A 20,914-nucleotide genomic window follows, 5' to 3' on the forward strand; every position below is an offset into this window, starting at 1 on the left:
AGTCAGAAAACTGGAAAACCCTGACACAAAAAGCTACCCCTACAACACAACTGGCAAATAAGAAGGGAACAAGGGGCCAGGCGCGGTGGCTCACCCAGCACTTCAGGAGGCCAAGGCAAACGGATCACCTGAGGTCAGCAGTTTGAGACCAGCCTGGCCAACATGGTGAAACCCCATCTCTACTAAAATATAAAAATTAGCCAGGTGTGGTGGCGGGTGCCTGTAATCCCAGCTATTTGGGAGGCTGAGGCATGAGAATCTCTTGAACCCAAGAGGCAGAGGTTGCAGCGAGCTGAGATGGCACCATTGCACTCCAGCCTGGGCGACAAAAGTGAAACTCCATCTTAAAAAAAAAAAAAAAAAAAGAATGGAACAAGCGTGCACCTTAACACCAAACAGGACTTCTGCTCTCTTGTAAATAAAACACAAAGATACACTTACACCACTGCTCTAAATCACTGCTTATTTGATTTTCAAGAAGACTATTTGCTCCATGAGACAGGGACTGTGTCACCAAATCTCCAACATCTAGCACATAGAAGTGCTCAATATCTCTCTCCGAATGTTGAAAAATTCCAGATTCACGAGGAAGAGGAAAACAAATATAGAGTGGTACGCTGGAGCTGTTCCACACCCACTCACAAGAGCCAATTATTAAATTTATGAGAGTTTTCTGAGCCAATTGTTAAACATGGCCACTATTAAAAGTTAAATTCTATAAACTTAAAACTAAATAAATTGTATTAAAAACAAAGGTAATGAGCTCATCACTTCCTTGTTATTTTACTATTACCTACACTCTGGAGGTTGTTTACATCTGCTGTGTTTATATGGTGGAAATACTGTGTCCTAGTGACTACCATGCATCTCTACCCTGCTCTTATTTCAATTATGTCACATTTTTAGCTTAAAATAGGCCTTGGTGGGAACACTGACACCATGGAAATCTAAAAATGCCATAAATCATGGTTTATGGTTTTGTAATTGTCTAGACTTGAGACAGCGATGAAGAAAATATTAATAATGCAGATTAAACATAAAAGTAAATCATGTCAAGGGTTTTTACATGGTGAGTAGCAAAATAACAACCAAAAAAAAGTTAAGGAAATGTTCTTCCAGTATTCAAAAACTACTCCTTGATTGAGAGAAGCAATCACTTACATCATTTGACTAAGAACTGACCTTCCAACATACATCTTAATTCTTTCATTTATTTTCTTCTTTCTTTCTTTCTTTCTCTCTTTCTCCTTTTCTTTCTCTTACTCTTTCTCTTTCTTTCTTTCTCTCTTTCTTTCTTTCTCTCTTTCTCCTTTTCTTTCTCTCTCTCTCTTTCTTTCTCTCTTTCTTTTGAGACAGGGTCTCACTCTGTCACACAGGCTGGAGTGCAGTGATGTGATCTCAGCTCACTGCAACCTCTGGCTCCCAGGTTCAAGCAATTCTTCTGCCTCAGCCTCCCAAGTAACTGGGATTCTCTCTCTCTCTCTCTCTCTCTCTCTCTCTCTCTTTCTTTTGAGACAGGGTCTCACTCTGTCATGCAGGCTGGAGGGCAGTGATGTGATCTCAGCTCACTGCAACCTCTGGCTCTGAGGTTCAAGCAATTCTTCTGCCTCAGCCTCCCAAGTAGCTGGGGTTACAGGCAAGTGCCACCTTCTCTGGCTAACGTTTGTATTTTTTAGTAGAAATGGAGTTTCACCATATTGGCTAGGCTGGTCTCAAACTCCTGGCCTCAAGTGTTCTGCCCGCCTGCCAAAGTGCTGGGATTACAGGCTTGAACCACCATGCCCTGCCATTCTTTCATTTCTCAACAGACATGAAAATATCAACCAGCACTAATGCTGGAACTGTACTTTTTCACCAACTGCAAAAGAAAAAACTCAGTAAAATGCTTTTGTGAGAATCAAGCAGGTATATGGAATTTATAATAAAGGATATTTAATATTTTATAATTATTTGCAAATTGTGCGCTATACATCCTTTACATCAATAAAATTTATAGTAAACTTATGTCCATATTAACATGAATTTTTTTTGAGAGCTGATTCTTAAATGTTTACCATCTATGGTGGCTCACGCCTGTAATCCTAGAACTTTGGGAGGCAGAGGTGGGCAGATCACGAGGTCAGGAGTTCAAGACTAGCCTGGCCAACATAGGGCAACCCCGTCTCTACTTAAAATACAAAAATTAGCTGGGAGTTGTGGCACGCACCTGTAGTCCCAGCTACTCGGGAGGCTGAGACGGGAGAACTGCGTGAACCTGGGAGGCAGAGGTTGCAGTGATCTGAGACCATGCCATTGCACTCCAGCCTGGGTGATAGAGTGAGGCCCCATTTCAAAAAAATTACCATCACACTACTTACTGTCCAATAGCATACCTATATGTAAGGAAAGGGGGTAATCTGAATAATTTATAGGATGATAATTAAATAGAGGTATAGAAATATGTGCATATGTGCATGCATGTATATGTTTAGTCCATCATTTAACTTGGGGTTAGTAGAGGCAGATCACAAAACACAGAAACAAGGCTATTGGTAGAAAAATGAAGCAACGTGAGCTATTCCTACCTGCCGTACAAGTTTCATCAGGGTCACCGAGAACAAGACTCATCAAAGGAACACACACAAAAAACACACAAAAGAAACAACACACAAAAAAACAGAAAGACAAATACTGTGTGTTCTCACTTATAAATGGAAGCTAGTAATTGTACGCATGGACATGGAATACAGAATAATAGATATTGGACATTTGGCAGGGTAGGGGAGTGGAAGGGGGGTGAAGGATGAGAAATTGTGTAATAGGTTCAATGTATATTTTTCAGGTGATGGCTACACTAAAAGCTCAAACGTCACCACTACTCAATATATCCATGTAACAAAATTGCACTTGCTTCCCTTAAATTTACACAGATAAAAAAATTTAATTAAAAAAATACAGACAAAGGAGGCAAGAGTATATTCTTAAATTTTTCACACATCTGTATAGTGTTTTATATTTTCTAAAAGGACTTTTCTGCAAACCATATTGTGTGAGCCTCGTAATGTTCTTGTGGGAAAAATAAACTAGAGCGTATTACCACTTTGTGGATGAGCATACTAAGGTTCAAAAGGCTTATATAGCTTGCCCAAAGTCACACAATGGAGAATGGCTGAGATAAGAACAGAACCCAGGTCTTCTGATTCTCATGAGAAAGTCAAAATACTCTTTTTGGAACAGCTCTTCTGGAAAGTTCTATCCCTCTTAGACCTCAGTTTAAGCAAGGAGGCAGTTCAGTGGGGAGAGAGAGAATCTGCAAGCCATGTTGCCAGTCCCAGCCAAGCTTACTAGCTGTACCTCCTTGGGTAAAGGGCATTTAATATCAGAGCCCAGGGTTTGAACTGTCTGTGTACCCACTTCAGCCACTGCACCCCTGGCCAGAGTAATCAAAACTTCAGTAGACTCATAACTATGGCAGAGTCAAGGTCCTACAGCACCATTGATTAAAGTGCTGGTTTTCATACTTCTTTTTTTCAGAATAGCAAAGCTCTATGTGTTCCAGCAAAATTCTATTAGAAACAATAAAATACAATTCAGAGAAAATGAAAAGTTTCTGCAGTTGAATGGGAATGGTGGGATGACAGTGGTTGGTTACCCCTGCTGGCTGCTCGTGGGGACCCTTAGTATCCCCAAAGAACCCTCATCTCCTTAGGGCCCTTTAAAAATTACCGCACCTGGCCGGGCGCGGTGGCTCACGCCTGTAATCCCAGAGCTTTGGGAGGCCGAGGCGGGCGGATCACGAGGTCAGGAGATCGAGACCATCCTGGCTAACACAGTGAAACCCTGTCTCTACTAAAAATACAAAAAAATTAGCCGGGCGAGGTGGCGGGCCCCTGTAGTCCCAGCTACTCAGGAGGCTGAGGCAGGAGAATGGCGTGAACGCAGGAGAATGGCGTGAACCCGGGAGGCGGAGTTTGCAGTGAGCCCAGATCGCGCCACTGCACTCCAGCCTGGGCGAAAGGGCAAGACTCCGTCTCAAACAAACAAACAAACAAAAAACCTCACCTTAACATTTAATACTGTTAAGGGGAGTATGTGTGTTTGTGTTGTGTTTGTGTTGTATGACTATGTGTGCCTATGTATGTGTGGACGTGTGTGTGTGTGTGTGTATTGAAGGGGCAGAGTATTCTGTGTTCTATATTAATATGGGTCTCCTCCTAAAGCCTGGAGAAGATATCTTAGAATATCCTGCCACTGGTCACAAGAGAGCAAAGAGAACAAGTCGGGCCCTTTGGGAGAACTGGGTGAAAAAAATATATAGCTCCAAGCATATACCCTACCACAGCAAAGCAAGTGGTGAATCTGTCTCCATAATAATGGTTAACAGCACTGCTGGTTAAGAGGCAGGCACTGCTCTGAGCACTTCAAGTGTATTAGGGTTTTAACTGTTTTACCGTATCCCTCTGAGACAGCTGCTGTCATCATCATGACTCTGACCGAAAAATCGATGCAGAAAGAGGTTAGGTAACATTCTCAAGCTTTTACTGCTTGTAAGTGGTGAAGCTGGGCACAGACCCATGGAGGCTCAGGGTCAGAAGCATACCTTGTGCTATCCCCAGATGGGGAAGGCAGCAGCCAATCCCACCTCTGGGGGAGCCTCTCCCTAATCCCAATCCAGATTCTGAGCACGTCCTGGGATGGAAGTTGCAATCTCCTTGGGGGTCTCCAGTCTACTGTGGGTGGGGGTTATGAACCCATGACTTGCTGATTCCTGGCCAGGACCCGGCATTTGCATTTTTCACTGAGCCCCACAAATGATGTGGGCCTGGCCCTGGTTGAAATACAAACCCAGACACCTCAAGTCCAGAGATAGAGCTACCAATGAAAGTGCAAGACACCTTGCTCTTCAATCCATAAGAGCCAGCACCTTTTTATTAAGGCTTCAGCTGTTCAAAGAGCTCCTTGCTCCAGCATTGGCGGACTCCTCCTTCTTCAAAGCTCACATGACAAGAAGAGGAAATGTGTGTGACTGGTCCCCAGAAGGCCCCAGGCTTTGTCACGTGCTCATCCCACAGGAAGAGGGATTTTTCCATTCCCTCCAGGTGTCTTACGCTCGCCTTGTATTTTCTTCAGGTTCTCTTAATCATTCTTCTAAGAGCACTAATTAGGGTAAAATTTCCCCCAAAGGATAAAGGGCCAGGTTCCCTGGACTTATGAAATAGCCTATAACGTTGGAGTTTACTCCAGTGAAAGAAAAAGCCCAGGCAAGGAGCCAGTATCAGTTCCTTAAGGAATCCCTTTTGCTGAGAGTCCCAACTTCCTAGACTCCTGAGACATGTTCCAGTGTTTTCTTGGGATGACTAACATATAACTCCCCAAAGGGTAGGAGCTCTGCTTAACTCACAAGTTACTGGCCCAGGACCATGCCTTGCAAATGACAGATACTTTATAAGTATTGAGGGCATTGGCGTTTTTGTGGGAGAGAGGGGTTGTGGGTATTTTGGGGGTTTTTTGTTTTTAGAGATGGGATCTTTTTCACCCAGGATCTTAACTCACTGCAGCCTCGAATCCTGGACCTAAGGGATCCTCCCACCTCAACCTCCTGAGCACCTGGGACTACAGACACGTGCCACTACACCTGGGCACTGGCGTTTTTGAATGGACCTAATTCATACACTGACATTGGACTTTTTAACTCTGTCACTGGCATCTGTATCATCTTTAGGTCTAGATTTTTAGAGTTAAGATTGAGGAGGAAAATCCGCATCCTTTATCTGGTCTGTTCCTTCCTTTTTTTTTTTATCAGTCCCTACAATAACCAATAGCAAACAAGCCAGGGACCCTTGGCTCCGTAACAAAGCCAAACAGGTGTGAGAGATTAGCTCCCTGGATGGAGCCTCTGTCCAACAAAACAATGTCAAATTCCCCCCTAATAAAGTCCAGAGCTGTAAGCAATTCCCCCTTGTTATTAAGCAGGAAAGAAAATACAGCCGGCTCCTTCCCAATTAGCTTGGAGGACCCTCCAATGAGCCGAATTTAAACCAGAGACCTGCCACGATCTTGATTCCACCATAAATAGGGCCTGCCTTCTCCCAAGAATGAAAACTCACTGGCCCAAGCTCCCAGCCTTCTTGGCACGCTGGTGCAGACAGCCCCCAACCCCCCACCCCAATATCCATGGGCTGTCTCTGCCTCTGATTCAAACCATCTTTACAACTCCCTGCCAAATCCCTTACTTTGATTTTCCATATGGAGGCTTGGTCTCATTTGCCAGGTTGGTGTTTATAAGGATGGGTTTTTTGACAGTTTCGCTGTCAGTGAAACAGAGGATGGGACCCCACCCCTTGAACATGAATCACTTTCTTGTCATCCAAAAAAGAATGAAAGATCAACATTCTGAAGCAATAACAACAACAAAATAGAAACCCCAGAGGTATCTAGCAATGGGAACGTCTCGTCTTTCCTTCCCTCCCCCATCCCCTGCCTCAAACTAATAGGCCATGGAGTGGATGATAGAAAGACTCCAAGGTGCTTCAAAGAATGGCCCATCACTCTGTTACCTCGTGTTTACACATGGGGTACATAAATGCAGACTGCAAATGTCACCTGATTGTTTCCCCCACATCATCTTAGACAGTGGTCAGAGGGAATCTCTTTCCATCTTGAACATCTTACCTGAATAGGGAATGTTTAAACATTCTTCATCTCAGTAAATATTGTGATGCCCAGGCTATGCCCTAAGACTGTAAAGCGTTGTATTGGTCTGTTCTCACGCTATTAATAAAGACATACCTGAGATTGAGCAATTTATGAAGGAAACAGGTTTAATTGACTCACAGTTCCACATAGCTGGGGAGGCCTCACAATCACAGCAGAAGGCAAATGAGGAGCAAAGACATGTCTTACATGGCAGCAGGCAAGAGAGCTTGTGCAGGGGAACTCCCCTTTATAAAACCATCAGATCTAATGAGACTTACTCACTATCACAGGAAAGACCCACCCCCGTGATTCAATTACCTCCCACAGGTTCCCTCCCACAACACATGGGAATTATGGGAGCTACAATTCAAGATGAGATTTGAGTGGGGATACAGCCAAACTGTATCAAGCATCAATTCATTTAATTATCTCAAGGACCCTGTGTTAGCCTGTTCTTGCATTGCTATAAAGAAACACCTGAGGCTGGGTAATTTGTAAGGAAAAGACGTTTAATTGCTGATGGTTCTGCAGGCTGTATAGGAAGCATGATGCTGGCATCTGCTTGAGGCCTCAGGAAACGTACAATCATAGTGGAAGGAGAAAGAAGAGCTTGTACTTCACTTGGTGAAAGCAGGAGCAAGGTGGGGGAAGGTGCACACACTTTTAAAAACCACATCTTAGGAGAATTCACTCACTATCAGGAGGACAGTACCAAAGGGATGGTAATAAACCATTTGTATTAGTCTGTTTTCACACTGCTTTGAAGATACTGCCTGAGACTGGGTAATTTATAAATAAAAGAGATTTAATTGACTCACAGTTCTGCATGGTTGAAGAGGCCTCAGGAAACTTACAATCATGGTGGAAGGCAAAGGAGGAGCAAGGCATGTCTTACATGTCAGTAGGAGAGACAGCAAGAGCAGGAGAACCTGCCACTTATAAACCATTCAGATCTCATGATAACTCCCTCACTATCACGAGAACATGGGGGAAACCACCCCCATGATCCAGTCACCTCCCGCCAGTTCCCTCCTCGACATGTGGGGATTATAATTCGAGATGAGAGGGACACAGAGCCAAACCATATCATTGTTCATGAGAAATCTACCCTCATAGTCCAATCAGCTCCTACCAGACCCCACCTCCAACACTGGGGATTACAATTCAACATGAGATTTGGGTGGGGACACAGATTCAAACCATATCAGACCCTATGAATTTCCTCTCATTTTTTTAAATGACATAACTGAGTATTTTAAACTACTCATCCAAAGCAACAGCTAGCCACTGATAGAGCTAACATTTGAACCCAGCATTGAGTTCCAGAACTGTGGTAGACTTCTATTTGCCAAATATTCCTGATCCCTCCTTAGCCCTACCTTCTGGGCACATCGCAGGTGTATTAGTCCGTTCTCACATTGCTAATAAAGACATACCTGAGACTGGGTAATTTATAAAGGAAAGAGGTTTAATTGAGTCGCAGTTCCACATGTCTGGGGAGGCTTATAATCACAGCAGAAGGTAAATGAGGAGCAAAGTCATGTCTTACATGGCAACAGGCAAGAGAGCATGTGCAGGGGAACTCCCCTTTACAAAACCGTCAGATCTCATGAGACTTTTTCACTATCATGAGAACGGCACAGAAAAGACACACCCCCATGATTCAATTACCTCCCACCAGGTCCCTCCCACAACACATGGGAATTATAGGAGCTACAATTCAAGATGAGATTTGGGTTGGGACACAGCAAAACCATATCCACAGGACTACATTTCTTGGGCTCTGGTATTTGGTGGGGCCTTGTGACTGGTGCTGGGCAATGAGTTGTGAACAGAGGTAATGTATATCACTCATTACCCAGGCTGAGCCAATGTGCATTCCCCCAGAAGGCACTGTGCCCTCTGCCCTGCTCCCTGGCAATATTCCAGAAAGTTCCAGCCTGAGTCCCAGAATATGGATGACAATGACAAGCAGGCTATCACCTCAGCTTCTGGTGACAGACACACAGTGTAAGAAATACACTTTCATTGTCTTAATCCATTAAGATGTGGGGTCATTGCCATAAGAGTGAGGAAGACAGCTAGTTTTGAAGGAAGCGAAAGGACAAAGCTTATGAAGGGATTTCTGGAGTGACTATCTATGTTCTATTTCCCAACCCGAGTGCTGGTTACAGGGATATTAGGTGTTTTTTTTTTTGTTTTTTGTTTTTTGTTTTTTGAGACAGAGTCTTGCTCTGTCACCCAGGCTGTGCCTGGCTAATTTCTTGTATTTTTAGTAGAAATGTTGACCATCCATGTTGAAAAAGTAGACCATCCATGTTGCCGGGATGGTCTCGATCTCCTGACCTTGTGATCTGCCCGCCTTGGCCTCCCAAAGTGCTGGGATTACAGGCGTGAGCCACCGCGCCCGGTCAGCTTTCTAATAATATGATAAATATTTGTTTTGTGTGGGTTTCTATATCTGTGTTTTATTTGACATGAAAAGGTTACAAAGTGTTTGAGGGTTGTTACCACACCCTAATGCAACCAACGCTGACTGATACACCGTCACGGTCCCTTTTATAACGTGCTTTCTTATGTCTCAGTTATCCCCCTTCTGCTTCAATGTCAACAAATTTCTATCTTCTGACATACGAGAACCAAAACCTTTGTTTTTTCTGATAAGTCTAAGTCTCTTAATAGAAAGGACAAAGTAGAAATTTGAAATGAAATATGAAACGCATTATGGAGGCAAAAAGTCTTCAAATGTGCCTCTTCTAGAATTTCCTTAGGGATTATGGCTTCATTCCAAAAGGCAAGACATGATTGACCCTGAAATAGAGAATGCCAGTATTGGACCTCACCTGAACTCTCTCTCTGAGTCTGCTTTTCCCTCTTCCAGATCCCACAACACAACTCCTTGTGGTTACTTTAATTTTTAATGCATGGCACTCTTTTTTTTTTTTTCTTGAGACGGAGTCTCGCTCTGTCACTCAGGCTGGAGTGCAGTGGTGCAATCTCGGCTCACTGCAAGCTCTGCCTCCCAGGTTCACACCATTCTCCTGCCTCAGCCTCCCTACTAGCTGGGACTACAGGCACTCGCCACCATGCCCGGCTAATATTTTTGTATTTTTAGTAGAGACGGGGTTTCACCATGTTAGCCAGGATGGTCTCCATCTCCTGACCTCATGATCTGCCGCCTTGGCCTCCCAAAGTGCTGGGATTACAGGCGTGAGCCACTGCACCTAGGCCAATGCGTGGCACTCTTATTAGCTGTACACACCGAGTGGGGGCAAATTAAGATATTAGCTTCATGAGAGATATTTAGTGAGGAAGGCTCACCAAGAGAGAAGGTCTTGATTACTTTCAACTTGTTCTTATTGGCAAATGTCTGAAAGATATTCAAAGGTAGGCTCTAATACATCTACAGAAAAGCCAGGGTACAAAGGGCAGACGGAAACTATAATGCCTTTTCTCCTGCCATGAACCTAGCTCAAGCAATAAAGGGTGGCACTTGTGACATAAGGGAGCTTGGAAAGATAGGGAGTCACTAGATATTGTGCCAAAACAGCTTCCACACTCCAACCAATGTTAGCCATAGAGAGGCAGGATGCTTTCCTTTGGGGGCCATCAACTAGTGTGATATTCTATAATCCATTCCCCTTCTATGTATGTCCTCTCCTAAATAAATCCATCATTTCAAAGGGAAATGACAAAGACTGCCAGTTCTTTTTAAAAGATTTGTTGTTTGGGCTTTTGTTTGTTTGTTTTATTACTGATCTACTCATCTACAAAAGTTGTCTGCAGTTTCAACTGTATTTTAGAAATCTTGCCCTCTTGGCCGGGCACCATGGGTCACGCCTGTAATCCCAGCACTTTGGGAGGCTGAGGCAGGTGGATCACGAGGTCAGGAGTTCGAGACCAGCCTGGCCAACATAGTGAAACTCCATCTCTACTAAAAATACAAAAAATTAGCCAGGCATGGTGGCAGGCGCCTGTAATCCCAGCTACTCGGGAGGCTGAGGCAGGAGAATTGCTTGAACCTGGGAGGCGGAGGTTGCAGTGAGCCAAGATCACACCATTGCACTGCAGCCTGGGTGACAGTGCAAGACTCTGTCTCAAAAAAAAAAAAAAAAAGAAAAAAAAAAGAAAGAAAAAGGAATCGTCCCCTCTTGAAAACCAACTCCTAAACCAAGTCTCAGATTCTTATCACCCACCTGCAAGGCAAACTGCTGAGTATTCACTCCAGATTCAGCCCATTGAGGGTCCTCTGTCAGCACTGGGAGGTTATTGACCAACAAGTTTTCCCAAGCTCCGTGCATGCTAATCTAACCTCATTAAGCCAACGCAAGAAGCTATGTGATTGATTTATCCTGTATAATAAAACCAGGCTATTACTCACGGGGCAACCTGGCACATTATCTGGTCCCTTCTGTAAGTGGTGGCAAACCAGCAATACCATAAACTGCTTTGCTATTTCGGGAGAGATAAATTGCTAATCTGTGGTTGTCATACCATAAATGGATTTTCATTACAGTCTGGGGCAACACTGAACTTCAAGGTCCTGTAATTATAATCCATTGATTTTTTATTGTCACCCACTAAAAGCAAAAGCATAAAATATTATCATTTTAACACCAAGTTCCAGTTGAGTGTGAACGCTGCTGCTGTAAATTACAGGTGGCAACCAACAGATGAAGCCAGTGACTCCCTTCTCCCTCATACCCGGAAACATGCCCAAGAGAAGCCGACACCAGGGATAAATCATTTACAAAGGCATCAAAACAGGCCATCTTTTCCAAGCACAGGAGTCTGCCCTTTCTCTCTCATGGCATTTCTCTCTTTCTACCAAACATCTTAGCTGTTTGCAAGAGATTAAATAGCATACCAGTACAGTCTACAGACTCAGGAGGCAAAATGCTTTATTTTGAATCCTGGGTCCTCTTCTTCTTAGTTGTATAATCTTGAGCAGCTGTGCCTCGGTTTTCTCCTCTGCGAAATGGGTAAGTTAATGAAAGTACTTACCTACCTTGCAGTGTTATTATGATGACTAAATGAGTTAATTCATGTCAAGCACTTAAAACTGTACCTGCACAGAGAAAGCATTCAATGCATGTCATGTATCATTCTTATTACCATTATGATTACCACATGAAAGAAAGAATGAGTGGCTGTCATTCCTTGCCTTCTAGACTATAAGTCACTTTTTAGTAGGAAACTTGTTTTAGACATCTTTTAAAATATATATTTAGATATTTAGACTCTGAACTTATTAAAGGCAAATTCTGGGATTTACTAAACTTGACATCCCATGGGCCCAGCAGCATGCGTGTGGCACTCACACCTAACTGGACCCTGGTGTTAAAGGTATGTTTTATGCTTCTGCTTTTAGACAGAGATATACTCTCTCTATATATATATATATTTATTTATATTTATGTGTGTATATAGATACATATACATATACAGATATATGTACATATATAAAAATATATATGTATATAGATATATACATATATAAATATATGTACATATATAAATATATATGTATATAGACACATATGCATATATCTCTATATATCTATAGATATACATATATATATAGAGAGAGAGAGAGTTTTAAACAACTATTGAGTGAGTAGAAGCTGGAAGTAATTTCCCATTTAGGAAGAAGACATTTTGACTATGAGACTAAGCCCCTAAGTGAACTGTGATTCCCACACAGGGTTACTGTAGAAAGGATTTCCACATTAAATAGAAGGTTGAACCAGAGGACATTTAATAACTTTTATCAGTCAAGACTATGAGATTCAATGACTCCATGACACTTGCAATTTCAGCTTCAGATTTCAGCCACTTTAAGGGAAAAAGAGACACATAGAAATCTTGACCCTGGGACTTGCAGCCCCACAGTGGCACTTCTCCAAGAAATGGATGGTTTTCACCTGTGGTAAATAAAATAAATATGAAGGTTTTTAACAATAGGAAAAAAGAAGGATTATCTAGCAGTAATTATAACCTAGACGGCCGAAGACTTATGTCTAAAAGGACCCAAAGCCATGAACGTCCTCCTCATGTATAAAAAAAGGCCTTTATGCCCTCTATTCTCATAATTGAAAGAGGTAGACAACAGGAGGGGGGCAAAATATGGCCTTCCAGATGTGTCAGGGTTGTGATAAGTCATGTTTAAACTTTACCCAAAGTGAAATAAAGTGTCAACAGAAACTCCTGTCCAAACTCTCTGATCAGGTCAGGCAAACAACCAATCGAAAAAAAATCAATCAAATGTGAAAGGTGGCCCACAGGGGTGGGAATGCTTGACTCTGGGATTCCCATAGAAGCCAGGTCTATTTAGCAACATGTTTCTTGCCAGCTGCTGCTTCTCCTTGTGGTCCTGAAACAGCCAGAAGCACACCAGAGGGTGTCCTTTCATGAGCTGGCTTGACCCTGAGCGGGCTGAGAAGTTGGTGACATTTGCCAGTGCCATGAAGAAGGAAGGATTCTGGGGCGGATGGGCTCAAAACAGATTTGTCTGATCAGCCCCAGGGTCAGTGCTTTGAGAAGCGAGACGGCCTACACTCCTAAGAGGAATGGGAAATTGAGCCTTGATCTGGAATTCTGTAAATGCTCAAGGAAGTTAGTTCTTGAGGGTGAAAGAGGAGAGCAAAAATGTCTAAGTACACCTGGCAGAGTGAGAGCAATGTGCCTCCACGTGGCCCGTCCAGTTGGAAATAGACTGCATTTCCCCAGGGGTAAGGAGTCGGCAAGGATCAGACAGAAGCTTGAAGCCCAGCCAGATAGATTAGTGTTTAGGACACGGTTACAACTGCAAGAAGGAGGTAAAGTATACATAAATCAGAAATGGGAGAAAGGATCAATCTTATGAGCTGAATAAATACGGCAGAATTAAATGTGTTTTGTGGACAGGAAGGTGTTTGGATCTTACCTTCCACAACAAATCAAATTCTAGACCCCTAGTGCAGACAGAACTCTTAAAGCATCACTATTCTAGCCGGGTACGCCCAGGAACCAAACGGGCTGATGGTTTCAGCTGGATAAGACCGGAAGACAGCAAGGACTTGACATTGGACATGTACTCACAGACCCTCCTACCTGGGATAACTGACTTTAGAGCACACCTTCATTCCCACCCTTCTATATTTTAACATGGGACTGAGACTGGGACAGAGGTTAACGAGGCATCTCAAGCCAATCAAGAATTAGATCCATGTAACTGCATTTGATGAGGAAGTAAAAATTACTACAAACAACAAAAAAGTGTATATACGTTAACCAAGTAGCTACAATTCTAGGGTCTTATTTTTAAGGAAAAAAAAATGCATTAAAGGTAGAAAAGGAGAAAAACGTAGGTGAAGAGAGAGGAAGAAAGTTGGATACGAAGGCATTTTGAACATCTATCACTATTACATCAGGAACTTCACATGAACCATTTCGTTTCCCTCTCACAAAACCTATGAGATTGAGACAATGCTGCTTATTATGGCATTGTTAATAATAGTGAAAAATTGAAAATAGCCTTCTTGTATACTGCTAAGAGAGTAAGCATTATGCTGCACCCTCATAATGTTTTACCACAGAGCCTTTAAAACTGTTTATAAAGAATTCTGTCCTGATAGGCAATGTTTATAGTATAATGGTAGTAGAAGTACACAAAATTGGTTATGCAATAGAATTACCAAAATAATTATATATTTTACTTGTTTATATGTATGTATGTAGGCAATATAGCTGTATCTTAATGTATCTACATGTTTATTAAAAAATTAGTGTGATAAATGGGTGGTGGGATCATGAATTACATTTATTTTCTTTCTTACTCTTTTCTATGCTTTCCGAAATTTTTACAATTAATGTAATTACTTTTATAATAAGACAATGAAAATCTTTAATAGAAATAGCTTATTTACCATGTGCTGTTAATGCTAATATCTGAACATACAGTACTTTGCTAAAACACCATCATCAAAGGAATTGACCGGGCTATATTTGTCAAACAATGACAAACTACAGTCAATTGGAAAACACCTAAAATATGTCAATAAATGCTCTGCTGCTATCAGCTTTGCAATATACTTTATCTAGTCTCATAAAAAAAGCAACATCACGAGGCGTGTGACCCAAACAAATATATATTCAATGTGTTTCTAGTCTGAAAATAACACGCCCTGATAATGTCCTCCATTGCTATTGAGACTACTTTGCAACTAGAAACATTTGCTTAGAAAGTGGTTAAAATCATACATGTGTTATTGTTATTCCCACTTTTTAAAAATCTAAATAGTAAGTTGTAGTTTGTAACATGTTTTATTAATCAATGCCAATCCCAAGATAATAAGCCTAAGATAAAGAGTGTCATAAACATTTCAATAAGAACATATGGTGGGGGAAATTGACAGAGCGAGGCCTTTGAAGGGCAGTTTTCTTACTCTAAAGCAAGGTCATAAAAGGTGTTGGAAGATGAAAATAGACTGGGCAGGACCCAGTGGTCCATCACTGAGCGTGGCAGGCAGGGAGTGGCTTCCTTCCCTCTGCCAAACTCTACAGCCCACCTGTGCCCTCATCAATGGCCTGGGACTCAAGTTAGAGAGGGCCCAAAAGTGCTAATGAGACAAACAGGAAGGCAAATCATATTTAATGCCAGGAGACATAACTGATTTGCAGTTTAGCAGCTATAAACATGACTATTCCCAGATAGTCCAGATGGGAGACTTTTCATTATATTCAAGAGTTTAGATTTAGGCAAATAGGGTTGTGTTATCTAGAGGAGTCTATCTTGTTAAATATTCAAGTGTGTTTCCAAGGAAGATTATACAATATCTTGCTTGGAATATTACCATGGATAAGGTAGATATTAAGAGTAAATGATTGCCTACACACAACCATTTGAAAAGCAGTAAAAGACCTGCAACCAAAAGTGTTTTCTTCCATAAAGTATTACGATACCTAGAGTTTCACCACTGAAAAATTGAGCTAGGCACTATTTTTCTTTCAAGAACCCCATTTAAAAAGGCTAATAGAGGCTGGGCACAGTGGCTCACGCCTGTAATCCCAGCACTTTGGGAGGCCGAGGTGGGCAGATCACGAGGTCAGGAGATCGAGACCATCCTGGCTAACACAGTGAAACCCCGTCTCTACTAAAAATACAAAAAATTAGCCGGGCATGGTGGTGGGCGGCTGTAGTCCCAGCTACTTGGGAGGCTGAGGCAGGAGAATGGCGTGACCCCGAGAGGTGGAGCTTGCAGTGAGCCAAGATCGCGCCACTGCACTCCAGCCTGGGCGACTGAGTGAGACTCCATCTCAAAAAAAAAAAAAAAAAAATGCTAATAGAGTTGCTAGTGGTAACACAATGCAATGAGTTGCTGACATCTGGCCATGCAACAACAAATTAGCATGTGTTCCTCCATAGATGCAGAGATCTGAAATAGCCAGAACACTGCTCAGGAAAAAGGGGAAAGTCTCCAGAAGAAAAGAAGGCACCAAAAAAATCTATAAATGCTGGAAGGAGAAGTAGTCCATGGGAAGCAATGTTGAAAACTGTGTAATCCTCAGTCTCACCTTGGGTGGCTCCTGCGTTTGGTGCTCCAAGGCAGGAGGGATGAAATAGTCATGAACATTCCCTTCAGATCCAGAGTTTCTGCATCCAGTTTTACATCCATTGCAAGTCTCTTAGTGACTTCCTTTCCATTTCTCACACTGTGAATGGACACAGGACCCACCAGAAGGGGAGACAGACATCCTTTGAAGCCAATCTTGATAAAGGAGGTACTTCCTTTTTACCCCATAGTCAGCCAATTTGTGGCCTATAAGCTAAAAACCAAATCTAAATACTGAATTTGAAACTTAGCACAATGACCACCACCATCTGAGCTCTCTGGAACTTCCAGGTGCTTAACAGTGTTTCTCAAACACAGCACTACTGACTTTTGGAACGAGTTAATCCCTTGTTGTGGGGCAAAGGGCTGACAGCTTTCCTGCACAGTGTAGGGATTTTAGTGGCATTCCCGGCCTCTACTCCCTGGGTTTTCCCCAGATGAGAACCACTGCACCAAATGAACAGAAATCTTTATTCTCAAGAAATACAGGCTACATAAGTGCAGTCTCATCTCATTCAACGCTTTGTGCCAAAGTTCCCCACTGGACTTGCAGCATGATTATAAACTCAGGGGTAACAGCAATGGATGTCTCTTCCAGGTCTATGCAAAAGCTTAAACAATAAAAAGACAATTCCCATGACTAGAAGAGACCTTCCCAAGAAGACCATTGGCCTATATGTCCAAAAGCCGTTGGGTTCTCTGCATGTGTGGTCCTAATTAGATCTGGGTAGCATTTGTAATGGAGGCATCTACATCTTTGTCTAACTGCCTATAGTACGGGGAATTATCATCTCCATAGGGGACTTCTCAGTTGACTCATAGCAGCATCACCATAAACATCTCTATGATTCCCCATGGTATACTGTCACTCTGATCCCTGGCTGGGTTTGAGAACATATAAAAGATAGTACAAAGACTCTCTGTCCCATCCTGGTACCATCTTGCAGTGGCTTGTCTGGAGTTAGAACCTACCTATCTCTTGTCTTCAGAGCCGATGAGGTACCTTGGAATCAAAGACCATAAAAGTCAAAGCTGGAAGGAACATAAAAGACCACCCAACCAGCCTCTCATTTCATAGCGAAATTGGAAAGGGTTATCAGCTAAAAATGGACTGATCTAGTTCATAGCACCAAGGAAAAAATAGCCTCAAAGCAAGCAGAAACCTCAAACCAATGACAGTCAATCCTGCTTGGGTGGCTCTAGCTCTTTGCGGGAAAGCAGTAAAGCCCTCAAACATTTTTTTTTCTTTTAATATTTTTAACTTGAAAAACTAAACATGTTCTATTGATCATTTTTGAAACTCCAAATGTTTAGAATGGCAAGCTTTTTTAAATTTTCATTCTGAAAGCACTAGACAGACTGGTAGAACCAGGGGAGGCAAAGGTGGATTATTTTTTAAGCCATTCAGTTATCCCCACTTCCTCCGATCCTTTCCCCTCCCCACACCATCCCCTGCTGTCATTTATCAAGACTGCCCCAATCCTGTGGAATTCCACTCATTCTTCATCAGGGCTTTGACCTCCTCCAATCAAACAAGCAAGGTACATTCTGGGAGAGCGCTAATGCCAGGGTATCGGGGGTGCAGAGGAGGAAACAATCGATGCTCCAGGACTTTCCCACGCTTAGTGGAATCAATTTTATCGGTGTTTGGACACTGGGTGTCAAGGCTGGTCAGATGGAAGCCAAAGGTTCTGTGGGGGAGGGGACTGACAGAGGCTGCTGCTGAGGCTTCAGTCATGGGACAGCTTCCTGGAAGGGACTCGTTCCCTCAAGTCCAGCTCATTCAGAGGGACATGAGGATCACCCTCCGCTAACGCAGATGCTGAGGGTCCCTCCCTCTCTCTAAGATGTGAAAACGACCCCAAGCAAAGTTCCCAATGTACCCTCTCTGTACCTCAGAAAGCCACAAGGAAATATGGATTGGTTCCAGAAAAAGGCAGGTACCACAGGCACTGGGCCCTGCCTTCATGAGTGCATCGAAACTGTTCATGCAGCTGCCTTCTCTCAGTTTTCCAAGAGCTGTTAGTCTTCATGGAGTCTTGTCCAAATCTTCTGCCTTTTCTCTTCCTTTGGCTGTTCCCTGGGATCGTGATGATTGTTGCTCTCATCCGAGGTGAGCAGAAGGTGAAATTCAAACCGGTCAGGCTGCTGCCTGATAGAATGTTCGGAAAGAGAAGGCAGGTGAAGCTGCTGCCTCAGTGGAGACCCTGACCTTCTACCTGCTGTCCCTCCCACTTTCTCAAGGGCACCAGTCTATGCTACACCTCTGGGCTGTGTTCATCGTTCCATGGCCCTTTGTCCCCTGACTCTTGCCATCTACTGAACATCCCTCCTGATAACAGGACTCAGCTCATGCTCCTGGGTGAAGCTGTCCCTGATGTGCACTAGTAAGTTGCCTCTCCCTCAACTCTGTTCCCATTCTGCCAGAAATAAAGTGACTATAATTTTCTGTTAATGTTTGAGCTCCCCTGAAGGCAGATTCATCTTTACCTGATTCATCTTCACGTTCCCTGGCCCCAGCACAATGGGTAGTATTTACTAGACATTCTATAATTATTCGATGGGCACATTAATCTGTAGATTTGCATAATCAAGATTCTTTCTACTCCTTATAATTCCAGAAACTGGGGCCTTAAGTGGGTGCAAATGTTTGTCTAAACCAATGCATTGATTTCTATACAAGAAAATGCTGGTGTGGTCCTTCAGATATTCTGCCAGATGCCTCCCCATCTAATCCCTGACCGTAGCCTCAGCCCAACTGCTCTGAAGCTTCTAGTACCTGCATGGCTGGACAAGGGACACTGGCATCACCACCCACAACCCTGCATGCTGCAATCTTCTTCCCACACCAACCCCACTCTCTCTGCCCCAAGCAAAAGGACTATGCAAACGAGAGAAGGCCTAGGATCTCAAATCTCAGTGACTCACCTGCCAGCTCTAGGCATACATATATGACCAGTAGACTTCATACTAAATCATCCTCTTCATGATACCAAACATCCTTATGGATGACCGGTACATCCTCTGGTAATCCAAAAGTGTCCTACATACCTGTGTGATGTAGTAAGCTACTGTCTCCCAGCTCCCAAACCTCCAACACCTGCTCTGGGACACTAAAAGGGACTGCAAATCATGTTTTTCCTTTGCTAGTTGTTTCTAATAGATAGATTCTGGCAATAGGGGGCAGTAGAGGGAGACTGGAATCAGGAGACGGCAGAATGCATCTCCCCACTTTTTTACTTGCTGCTCCCACCAGTGCTACCTAGTAGCAATACTTCATCCTTACAGCAGTAGTTGGATACAGTCCCTATCTCCTAGAGTCAGCTTCAAAGTGCTTTCTCAGAGGTGCAAACTCTAGGAAGTCAGTATTGCTCCTTCCTCAGATGTTTGAATTCCAGCTCTATAAGATCCCTCCTTTAATCTCCTGACATGCCATCAGCAGCCATACAGGGCCTTCCCCTCAGAGATTGGATTTCAACTCCTCAAGGCCCTTCCTCTGATCCTTTAGGTTACAATAGACCTAATCTTTTCCCTTATTCCCCAGCCCTGGTGGGGGTAGCTTCCTTCTGCAGTTACCATCTCTGTGTTTTCTCATTGTTCCCATTTTGTTACTTCAGCCTTCCAAAAAGGCTGAAATATATATAACCAACTTCCTAAATTAAATCCCCTCTGTTGAAACACCTAATGTGCTTTCTGTATTCCTGCATGCACCTTAACTAACACAATATCCCAAAATTCTTTCTGGTTGTTACCTGCAGGAGAAATCTGAAAATCAACTCAACGTAATGCTTAGGAAACAACAGGTGCTGGAGAGGATTTGGAGAAGTAGGAACACTTTTACACTGTTGGTGGGACTGTAAACTAGTTGAATCATTGTGGAAGACAGTGTGGCGATTCCTCAAGGATCTAGAACTAGAAATACCATTTGACCCAGCCATCCCATTACTGGGTATATACCCAAAGGATTATAAATCATGCTGCTATAAAGACACGTGCACACGTATGTTTATTGCAGCACTATTCACAATAGCAAAGACTTGGAACCAACCCAAATGTCCATCAGTGACAGACTGGGTTAAGAAAATGTGGCACATATACACCATGGAATACTATGCAGCCATAAAAAAGGATGAGTTCATGTCCTTTGTAGGGACACGAATGAAGTTGGAAACCATCATTCTGAGCAAACTATCACAAGGACAGAAAACCAAACACCGCATGTTCTCACTCATAGGTGGGAATTGAACAGTGAGATCACTTGGACACAGGATGGGGAACATCACACACTGGGACCTGTCATGGGGTGGGGGGAAGGGGGGAGGGATAGCATTGGGAGATATACCTAATGTAAATGACAAGTTAATGGGTGCAGCACACCAACATGGCACATGTATACATACGTGACAAACCTGCACGTTGTGCCCATGTACCCTAGAACTTAAAGTATAATAAAAAATAATAATAATAATAAACAGAATGGCAGCAGAGTTTAATTCACATATTTCACTATGGTTTTGACACTAGTGAAATACTAGTATCAAGTATACATTGGACAAGTATCAAAATATACTTGTCCAAAGTTATTTGGACAAGCCTAAAACCTCCTTGAGTTTCTAGTCTTGAAACCATAGTGGGAACAGATAACC

At 42.9% G+C, this 20,914-nt stretch overlaps 1 long non-coding RNA gene across 6 annotated transcripts in view; it reads right to left on the reverse strand.

Annotated features, from left to right (window-relative positions):
- LOC106994120 (uncharacterized) overlaps positions 1–20,914 on the reverse strand; it is a 96,631-nt gene that overhangs the window by 36,240 nt on the left and 39,477 nt on the right. The gene's annotated exons all lie outside the window — the stretch shown is intronic.

This window comes from Macaca mulatta, chromosome 16 (assembly GCF_049350105.2).
Source record: "Macaca mulatta isolate MMU2019108-1 chromosome 16, T2T-MMU8v2.0, whole genome shotgun sequence".
Lineage (NCBI taxonomy): Eukaryota > Metazoa > Chordata > Mammalia > Primates > Cercopithecidae > Macaca > Macaca mulatta.